Consider the following 11526-nt stretch of genomic DNA (forward strand, 5'->3'; position numbering starts at 1 on the left):
ATCAACAGTTTGGTTTGATGTGTTGGTAATAATCACCATGAAGATGAAATTGTTCAGCTTCTTGGCAGGGAAATATTGGAGAGCTCGCAAACAAGTCGAGGTTATCACTTGGCTGTACGAAACCGTCAGTTCATAGATGCAGTCTGTCCCCCTCGCAATCCACCCCCCCTCCTTCCCCATCACACCCCCATAATTGCTAACCAGAAATACAAAAGGGAGTAGAATTTCTACTAGATGTGCAGACAAGAGCAAAAGATTAAGGAATTTCAAAAACATCGCCGGAATCAGAGCTGGCGAGAATCCGGCAATGGAAATCTCCGTTGGCCCCGGGCAGGAATTTCTAGTCTCGCTTGAGCAAGGCCGTAAAATCCCACCTATGTCAACAGTTGAGTTAGCTCAATTGCTTGCAGTGGTTTAAAAACACATTTTGCTGCAAACCAACCCCATCCATAAAATGTGCTATGCTCTCCGTTTGAATGAATCATCACAGCAAGTCTCTGCTAATCGCACCCGTTTGCTGGTCTTCTAAAAGACTCTTAAAAAAAAGTTAAGTTAAAGTAAAGTATATTTATTAGTCACAAGTGAGGCTTACATTAACACTGCAATGAAGTTGCATGTGCTCTCTGGTGGTCTAGTGGTTAGGATTTGGCGTTCTCACCGCCGTGGCCCGGGTTCGATTCCCGGTCAGGGAATGTTATTTTGGGGCGGCACGGTAGCACAATGGTTGGCACTGCTGCTTCACAGCTCCAGGACCTGGGTTCGATTCCCGGCTTGGGTCACTGTCTATGTGGAGTTTGCACATTCTCCTCGTGTCTACGTGGGTTTCCTCCGGGTGCTCCGGTTTCCTCCCACAGTCCAAAGATGTGCGGGTTAGGTTGATTGGCCATGCTAAAATTGCCCCTTAGTGTCCTGAGATGCGTAGGTTAGAGGGATTAGTGGATAAAATGTGTGGGGATATGGGGGTAGGGCCTGGGTGGGATTGTGGTCGGTGCAGACTCGATGGGCCGAATGGCCTCTTTCTGTACTGTAGGATTTCTATGATTTCTATGATTTCTAAGTTACTGTGAAATTCCCCTAGTCGCCACAGTCCGGCACCTATTCGGGTCAATGCACCTAACCAGCACGTCTTTCAGACTGTGGGAGGAAACCGGAGCACCTGGAGGAAACCCACGGGGAGAACGTGCAAACTCCACACAGATAGTGACCCAAGCCAGGAATCGAACCCTGGTCCCTGGCGCTGTGCGGCAGCAGTGCTAACCATTGTGCCACCAATTAAGCATTTATTTACGCACAAGGATACTAAGAGATACCTTTGCAAAGATTTTAAAAGTTACAGTTAAAAATTACTAAAGAACCAATTATTCTACACAAATGAATCATGTTACTCACAGGTCATAGATGAGAGAGAGGCTTCTTAAAACTGTTTACTTTTTGTGATTAACCCATTTTCAGCTGTATTAACATAACTGCTATGCATTGGCATTCTTATATCAAAATTAGTTAAGGCAAAATTATTAGCCTTTAAAATACTGCCTGATTGCCCTGGTTCATGAATGATTTTACATTTGATATGCCTGAGTTTGAGTGCAAAATTAAGAAAAAAATCAACTCTGAAAATTCACTCAATTTTGAGCGCAATTTGTACAGAGGCTGCTGATTGTATATAAACCTGAAGCTGTGTCCTAATGTTTTATCTATGTGCAGCCCAGGGGCATCTCATGTTTATATGTGGCTTCGCTGGTGCACATAGCTCTTGGATATTGTCAAAATATCGATTCAACACGTGAATTTGAACAGGGAATAAGTACTTAAAGTTTCTGCCAATCAGAAGATTAAAGTTCACATGGTTTGTACAATAACGCTGTTTAACATTGCTCAGTCGAAAATGATGTAACTTATCTTCTTTTATTCTGATCAAATCGTTTCATAGTAACATAGAAGATAGGAGCAGGAGGAGGCCATTTGGCCCTTCGAGCCTGCTCCGCCATTCACCACGATCATGGCTGATTGTCTCACTCAATAGCCTAATCCTGCTTTCTCCCCATAACTTTGGATCCCATTCACCCCAAGTGCTATATCCAGCCATCTCTTGAATACATTCTATGTTTTGGCATCAACTCCTTCCTGTGGTTATGAATTCCACAGGCTCACCACTCTTTCGGTGAAGAAATGTCTCCTCATCTCGATCCTAAATGGTCTACCCCGAAGGGACATAGGTTTAAGGTGCGTGGGGAAAGGTTTAGAGGAGATGTGCAAGACACGTTTTTTACACAGAGGGTGGTGAATGTCTGGAGGAGTTGGTGGGAGCAGATACGATAGCGGCATTTAAGGGGCAACGAGACGAATACATGAATAGGATTGGAATGGAAGGATAAAGACTCCATAAGTGCAAACAGTTTTAGTTTAGGCAGGATTCATGATCAGCACAGGCTTGGAGGGCCAAAGAGCCTGTTCCTGTGCTTTACTTTTCAGTGATTCTTTGAATCTTTGAATTCTCAGACCGTGACCCCTGTTTGTGGACTCCCCCCATGGGGAACATCTCTACATCTACCCTGTCTAGTCCTGTTAGAATTTTATAAGTCTCTATGAGATCCCCCCCTCATTCGTCTGAACTCCAGTGAAAACAATCCTAACCTAGTCAATTTCTCCTCATGCATCAACCCCGCCATCCTTGGAATCAGGCTGGCAAATCTCTGCTGCACTCTCTCGAGAGCAAGAACATCCTTCCTCAGAAAAGGAGACCAAAACTGTATACAATATTCTAGGTGTGACCACACCAAGGCCCTGTATAATTGCAACAATACATCCCTGCTCCTGTACTCGAAACCTCTCGCAATGAAGGCCAACATGCCATTTGCTGTCTTTACCACCTGCTGCTCCTGCATGCTAACCTTCAGGGATTGGTGTACAAGGACACCCAGATCCCGCTGCACACGCCCCTCTCCCAATTTGTAGCCATTCGGGTAGTAATCTGCCTTGTTCTTTTTGCTTCCAAGGTAAATAATCTCACATTTATCCAAATTATACTGCATCTGCCATTAATTTGCCGGTTTAACCAACCTGTCCAGATCATGCTGAAGGATCTCTGCATTCTCATCACAGTTCCCCTCCCACCCAACTTGGTATTATCTGCAAACTTTGAGATGTTACATTTTGTTCCCTCATCCAAATCATTAATATATGTTGTGAATAGCTGGGATCCCAGTACTGATCCCTGTGGCACCCCACTAGTTACTGCCTGCCAATTTGAAAAGGGCCCATTAATTCCTACTCTTTGTTTCCTCTTTGCCAACCAGTTTTTTATTCATCTCAATACACTTCCCCCATTCCCATGCATTTTAATCTTACGCAATAATCTCTTATGTGGGACTTTGTCAAACACTTTCTGAAAGTTCAAATATACCACATCGACTGGCTACCCCTTGTCAACTCTACTAGTTACATCTTCAAAGGATTCCAACAGTTTTGTCAAGCATGATTTCCCCTTCATAAATCCATTTTGACTCTGTCTGATCCTGCCACTGTTTTCTAAATGCTCCACTACAAAGTCTTTGATAATAGATTAGTGGTTTTCTCTACCATGTTGGACTATACCTCAAGAATGTTCCTAATGGTGGGGGAATCCAGAACTAAGGGTCACATTTGAGGATAAAGGGTAAACCTTTTGGGATTGAGGTGAGGGGTAATTTCTTCACCCAGAGAGTGGTGAATCTGTGGAATTCACTACCACAGAAAGCAGTTGAGGCCAAAACGATGTGTGATTTCAAGAAGAAATTAGATATAGCTCTTGGGGCTAAACGGATCGAGAGATATGGGGGGAAGGCAGGGTCAGGATATTGAATTGGATGATCAGCCATGATCATAATGAATGGCAGAGCAGGCTCAAAGGGTTAAATGGACTACTCCTGAGTCTAGTTTCTATGTTTACCTGTGGTGCCTGTTTGTTTTGAGAAATTCCAGTTTTCTTTGCCATAGGGCAATTGAGGTGTCCAGTATGGGCTATGGATGGGATTTCAGATTCTACCTTTTCCGCTAAAAGAGATTAAATCTGAGGCTGCTACCTTGTTAAAACATTTAAATGGCCTGGGAGTGAGTTGGTTTCCTGTACCCTGTCCCACTTCCATTAAACCTGGAAGTGGAAAGCTTGGAGGAGATTTCAGGTTGGACTTGGAATTTTAAGGATTTTAACATTTTGGGAGTTAAAATTCACTCCAAGTCTTCTTTGAACCAGCTGCAACTTCATTTAATGACAGCTACCTTGTACAAGTTGCACTAGCTTGTGTGGATATTATACTGGTTGTCAGATGTGATGATTACCTCATGAGTAACTTAAATCAGTTACTTCATGGCTTGCTTCAAGCCTTCCTGGAATTTCCAAAACAGAGCAGCTGGTTTGATCTGAGCCTCTGCAACTTTCTAATAAACACAAATATATGCTGCTTTCTTGACAAATGACTGAAAATTTGGCTACAAATCTGTGGTGAACCATCGTTGGTTCCCACTAGGTAGTACTGAGCCAGGGTCTGGCCAGTACTATGAGTCTGTATATATGTTGCTGTTGGGGTTAGGGTTGGGTTGTTCTACTTGTTACTGTTGGGGTTAGGGTTGGGCTGTTCTACCTGTATTATAGTTATTATGGTACATCCCAGTCGGGCTCCGCCTCCTGGGAGAGGTATAAAGGTCACTGCTCTGTCTGGGACACCTCAGTCTGGGATCGTGTACTATACATGGTAGCTTCATTGTAATAGTAAATAAAAGCCTTTATTTCCTTGAGCATCTCAAGCCTCGTGAGTAATATCGCGCATCAGAATCGAGGTGCCGTGGGCCGGAAAAATCATCTTAATGTTCAACCATGATGATAATTTCTAAGGATATTTATTTATCTAATTTGTTCAAAAACAGCTTCTTCTCTGCTGCCATCAGACTTTTGAATGGACCTACCTTATGTTAAGTTGATCTTTCTCCAGATTCTAACTATACTAGAGCACTATATTCCGCACCCTCTTCTTTCCTTCTCTATGAACGGTATGCTTTGTCTGTATAGTGTACAAGAAATAATTCTTTTCACTGAATACCAATACATGTGACAATAATAGATCAAATCAAATTGTGAACACTATAATACTTCATTCAAGATGAAAAATTTTATAAGTAAATTATGGGCCATTCAGAAAATATGATTATTTTGAGAGAGAGAGAAAGAGGTTAGGATATTGGAACAGGCTAGAAGGAGTCCTCCCTAATTATTCCATCAGTAGTCATTCTTTGCAAAATCTTATTCGGGGCTCAGATGTAAACAACTGCTGTTACTGTTAACAGTACCAATCCGAACATAAAGGATGTTTAAGAACCCTCTACCAGGATTTGATTCCCAGTTTGGGTCACTGTCTGTGCGGAGTCTGCACGTTCTCCTCGTGTCTGCGCGGATTTACTCCGGGCGCTCCGGTTTCTTCCCACAGTCCGAAAGACGTGCTAGTTAGGTGCATTGGCCGTGCTAAATTCTCCCTCAGTGTACCTGAACAGGCACCGGAGTGTGGCGATTAGGGGATTTTCACAGTAACATCATTGCAGCGTTAACGTAAGCCTACTTGTGACACTAATAAATAAACTTTAAACTTGGAAGAGGAACATTAAATAAATTCCTGATATATTCGTATAGCTAACCATTACAGGAAAAAGCAGAAAAGATTTACTAGGATGCTACCGGGACTTGATGGTTTGAGTTACAAGGCTGGATAGACTGAGACTTTTTTCTCTGGCGCATAAAAGGCTGAGGGGTTATCTGATAGAGGTCTATAAAATAATGAGGGGCATAGATCAGCAGATAGTCAATATCTTTTTCCAAAGGTAGGGGGGTCTAAAACTAGAGGGCATAGGTTTAAGGGGAGAGGTATAAAAGTGTCCAGAGAATGTTTTCACAAAGAGGGTGGTGAGTGCCTGGAACGAGCTGTCAAAGGTAGTAGTAGAGACGGGTACAATTTTGTCTTTTAAAAAGCAATTAGACAGTTACATGGGTAAGATGGGTATAGAGGGATATGGGCCAAATGCGGGCAATTGGGATTGGCTTCGGGGTTTAAAGAAAAGGGCGGCATGGACAAGTTGGGCCGAAAAGCCTGTTTCCATGCTGTGTGGCTCTGTGACTCTACTTAATTTCAGCAGTTCCTTTTCTATTCTGAAGTATTAGGGCAGACTATATGGAAATAGAACATATCCACTGATTGAGGGGCTTATGATTTCTGATTGCAAGAGGAGCAGCTAGCCACTGGATTTCAAATGGTTAAAACAAAAACATTGATCTTCTTTATAGGAAAGCATAAAAGGACAATTGTTCCAGGGGTAATTTGTATGTAAACACAGGGAAAATGATTCTTGCTGCGTAGTGTTCATGAGTTTGCAGGGTACAACTTTTACAGCATGGGCATTTACAATGGTGCTGCAGGCCCTATTATCAAATGTATACTTAGAGCTTAATTAATGGTTAAAATTCTTGTTCAACACCTGTTGCTTTTTCCCTTGGCATCAAAAACAGGCCCCTTGATCCTTTTCGGCTGACAAGAACTCCATTTGCCGGAAATAAATTGTCCATGAAGTTCTGCACAAACAGTATTTTCAAGTTACATCGAACAAATTTAATCAACGATGTATAGGGTTCAGCTCACAGTAAATCACTGAAATGGCAAATGCAGAAGAACAAAGAAAATTTATTATGCCAAATTTTAAAATAAAGGAACCACTAGAACACTCGAGATTGTACTTTATATCATTCAAGAGCCTAATTTTGAAGTTTTCATGCGAAGGATTTGTCATATATAATTCTAATCAGCCTCACAGGGCTTCATTTGTCAAGCTTTCATATTTGATGGACTTGCACCGTGGGACTTCACCACCTGGAGAAGGCTCAGAAGCAGAGTAGAGTAAAATAAATTTTATTTTCAAACCAAGGTTTCATGTTCTGCAAATGTGGGTTTTTTTTGGACCTTCAAAATATGTTTCATTTGACAATTTACAAGGACAGCAATGATTTTGAACTTGCCCATTTAATAATGGGCAAGTTCAACATCATGTGATAAAATGTGATAAAATATTCTTTCTGGTTGTATCACAGCTTGGTATGGCTCCTGCTCTGTCCAAGACCGGAAGAAACTACAAAAGGATTCTGAACATAGCCCAATCCATCACGCAAACCAGCCTCCCATACATTGACACTATCTACACTTCCTGCTGCCTCAAGAGAGCAGCCAGCATAATCAAGGACCTCACGCACCCCGAACATTCTCTCTTCCACCTTCTTCCATCGGGAAAAGGTACAAGAGTCTAGCTTTGACAAAGGATCATTTGGACTCAAATCTTAGCTCTTTTCTCTCCTTGCAGATGCTGCCAGACCTGCCGAGATTTTCCAGCATTTTCTCTTTTGGTTACAAAAGACTAAAGTCACATACCAACCGACTCAAGAACAGATTCTTCCCTGCTGCCATCAGACTTTTGAATGGACCTACTTTATATTAAATTGATCTTTCTCTAGACCCTAGCTATGACTGTAACACTACATTCTGCACCCTCTCCTTTTCTTCTCAATGAACAATATGCTTTGACTGTATCGCGTGCAAGAAACAATGCTTTTCGCTGTATACCAATACATGTGACAATAATAAATCAAATTAATGCTCTTCTCAGGAGCATTGCAGAATAAAATACAGGATATTTGGTCAAGCGACTGAAAGCTTGGCCTAAGAGCTAGGTTTTAAGAAGTTTCTTAAAGGAGAAAAGAGAAGCGAAGAAGTGTAAGGAGGAAATTCCAGAACTTGGTACCTAGGCAACTAAAGGCATGGCCACCAGAGTGGAGTAATTATGACTGGGAGTGTACACGAGGCCAGATTTGGAGGAGTACAGGTATCTTGGCCGGTTGATGGGGTTGGAGGAGGTTACAGGGATAGGAAGGGACAAGGCCGTGAAAGGATTTAAAAACAAAGAGGAGAATTTAAAGTCCAGAGAGCGCTTGACAAAATTCAATGGTTTTAGATTCAGTATGTGCTGGGATTTATCAAACTAATGGGCAGAAAACAGCGAGCAGGGATAAGTGGGTCATTCTCGTGTTGGCAGGCTGTGGTCAGTGAGATACTTGGACCTCTGCTATTCACGATATGTAACAATGATTTGGATCTGGGGACCAAATGTAATATTTCCAGATTCATGGATGTCACAAAGAAAGCAGGAAAGTGTGTTGTGAAAACGTTGTGAAGCAGCTATAGGGGTTTCTGGACAGAGTTAGTGAGTGAGCATAGATCATATTAGATGGAATATACTTTGGAAAAATGTGAAGTCATCCACTTTGGTAGAAGGAATCTATGTGCAGAGTATTTTCTAAATGGTAAGAAATTAGTTACAGTAAGAAGTTTAACAACACCAGGTTAAAGTCCAACAGGTTTATTTGGTAGCAAAAGCCACACAAGCTTTCGAGGCTCTGAGCCCCTTCTTCAGGTGAGATCACTCACCTGAAGAAGGGGCTCAGAGCCTCGAAAGCTTGTGTGGCTTTTGCTACCAAATAAACCTGTTGGACTTTAACCTGGTGTTGTTAAACTTCTTACTGTGTTTACCCCAGTCCAACGCCGGCATCTCCACATCAAGAAATTAGTTGGCATTGATGTACAAAGGGACCTGGGTTCCCATGTCCATAAGTCACTGAAGGCTAACATGAGGTTGCAGCAAGATATTAGGAAGATTAATGGAATGTTATCCTTTATCACAACAGTAGTTGAGTACAGGAGTAGTGAATTTTTCCTTCAATTGTATAGAAGCTTAGTTAGACCGCATCTGGAGTATTGTGTGCAGCTTTGGTCCCCTTACCTCAGAAAGATATTATTGCCATAGGTCCACCAGGTCTGTTCGAGGGATGGCGGGACTGTCTTATGACAAGAGATTGGGCAAACTAGGCATGTATATTCTTTAGAGTTTCAGAGAATGAAAGGTGATCTCATTAAAACCTACAAAATACTTACGGTAAGGTGTTTCCCTTGGTTGAGGAGTCTCGGATCAGGGGGCACAATTTCAAAATAAGTGGGATGCCACTTAGGACTGAGCTGAGGAGAAAGTTCTTTATACAGAAGGTTTGGAATCTTTGAAATTCTCTACACCAGAGGTCTATGGAAGCTCAGTCATTGGGTGGAATTTTACTGGTATGTCCACCCGAGGTACATACGATCCCGCCCGAAGCCAACGGAGAATGCAGTTCCCCAGGCCTCACCTGCCTGGAATCGGGGCGGGAGTGCCAGTAAAACTCCAGCCAATGAGTATGCTTAAGGTACAGATTGATGGATTTCTGATTAATGTAAAATGTTATGTGGATAGTGTGTGTAAGTGTCTGATCAGCCTTGATCGTATTGAATGGTGGAGCAGGCTAGATGGGCTGAATGGCCTACCTCTGTTCCTATGTACCATTGGTTTGCATGAAATCTTTCACAGCAGAAGGCCAATGAGTTCAATTCTTCTCAGCCGAAAGATTTTTTGTACAGTTTCTGAAAGTCACTTTCAATGTCCTAGATCGCACAGGACATATCAAATTTAATGGAGAAAAGCAAATCTTGACCCACATTTACAAACTGCATTCAATTCTTGACTTGGCATTTTCCTTATTCAACCACAGTATCTATGGATTTAAGTACAGTTACTATATATGTCTGACAAGATTTGCCTTTACCATTTATTCCTCATCAGGGAGAGAGTCTCAGAATTATGACACTTCCTTAAGCTTTATATTCAGACAAGTTTCAGGACAGGTGAGTGTTTTGCCAGTGGCTGTCGAAGCGATTGTAGTTGTGAACTCTACATTGTCAGATCCTTTCCAGCAACATTGTCAAGTATTTCAATCACAGTAAGAAGTATCACAGCACCAGGTTAAAGTCCAAGAGGTTTATTTGGTAGCACAAGCCTTCAGAATCTTGCTCCTTCTTCAGGTGAGTGAAGAGTTGTGCTCACAAACAGGGCACACATATACACAAACTCAATTTACAAGAATGTGAGTCTTTACAGGTAATCAAGTCTTAAAGGTACAGACAATGTGAGTGGAGAGAGGGTTAAGCACAGGTTAAAGAGATGTGTATTGTCCCCAGCCAGGACAGCTCGTGAGATTTTGCAAGCCCAGGCCAGTCATGGGGGGTTACAGATAGTGTGACATGAACCCAAGATCCCGGTTGAAGCCGTCCTCATGTGTGCGGAACTTGGCTATCAGTTTCTGCTCAGCGACTCTGCGCTGTCATGTGTTGTGAAGGCCGCCTTGGAGAACGCTTATCCGAAGATCAGAGGCTGAATGCCCATGACTGTTCAAGTGTTCCCCAACAGGAAGAGAACACTCCTGCCTGGTGATTGTTGAGCGGTGTTCATTCATCTGTTGTCGTAGCGTCTGCATGGTCTCGCCAATGTACCATGCCTCGGGACATCCTTTTCTGCAGTGTATCAGGTAGACAACATTGGCCGAGTTGCAAGTGTATGTACCGTGTACCTGGTGGATGGTGTTCGCATTTGAGATGATGGCATCCGTGTCGATGATCCGGCACGTCTTGCAGAGGTTGCTGTGGCAGGTTTGCATGGTGTCGTGGTCACTCTTCTCCTGAAGGCTGGGTAGTTTTGCATGACTCGTCAGTCCCTCCACTGGGGAATCCACTGCAGGGAGGGGTTGCCTTCAGCAGGACTGGAAGATCCCATGAGTGGTAAGGGCCACAAAATCCCATTCTAGATCTTGGTATAAGCAAATGGTCACAAGATGAGACAAAAGCAGAAAACAGCAATTTGCCCAAAACTATTATCAAATAAAATGTAAGCTTATTAAATCTATACACATCTAAGAGGCAAGAGCTCTAATTATTACATCATACAGGAAGATTTTAACAGTTGAGCAAACCAAATCTCCAAGGGAAACTTGCCTTACTGATCATAACCTTTTTTTGTATTCCAAACAAGGCAAAAACTACTGATTTTATTTCGTCAGTATTCACTCAGGAAAAAGACAATGTTGTCGAGGAGAATACTGAGATACAGGCTATTAGACTAGTCGGGATTGAGGTTCATAAGGAGGAGGTGTTAGCAATTCTGGAAAGTGTGAAAATAGATAAGTCCCCTGGGCTGGATGGGATTTATCCTAGGATCCTCTGGGAGGCTAGAGAGGAGATTGCAGAGCCTTTGGCTTTGATCTTTATGTCGTCATTGTCGACCGGAATAGTGCCGGAAGACAAGAGGATAGCAAATGTTGTCCCCTTGTTCAAGAAGGGGAGTAGAGACAACCCTGGTAATTATAGACCACTGAGCCTTACTTCTGTTGTAGGCAAAGTTTTGGAAAGAATTATAAGAGATAGGATTTATAAGCATCTAGAAAGGAATAATTTGATTAGGGATAGTCAACATGGTTTTGTGAAGGGTAGGTTGTGCCTCACAAACCTTATTGAGTTCTTTGAGAAAGTGACCAAAGAGGTGGATAAGGGTAAAGCAGTTGGTGTGGTGTATATGGATTTCAGTAAAGCATTTGATAAGGTTCCC

The 11526-nt window shown here is 42.5% G+C and overlaps 1 non-coding gene across 1 annotated transcript; it reads left to right on the forward strand.

The window, feature by feature from the left end:
- The first annotated feature begins 620 nt into the window (after positions 1-620).
- On the forward strand, positions 621-692 carry trnae-cuc (transfer RNA glutamic acid (anticodon CUC)). The gene has a single exon. It is a non-coding gene; the product is annotated as a tRNA-Glu (tRNA).
- Positions 693-11526: the final 10834 nt, after the last annotated feature.

This window comes from Mustelus asterias, chromosome 25 (assembly GCF_964213995.1).
Source record: "Mustelus asterias chromosome 25, sMusAst1.hap1.1, whole genome shotgun sequence".
Lineage (NCBI taxonomy): Eukaryota > Metazoa > Chordata > Chondrichthyes > Carcharhiniformes > Triakidae > Mustelus > Mustelus asterias.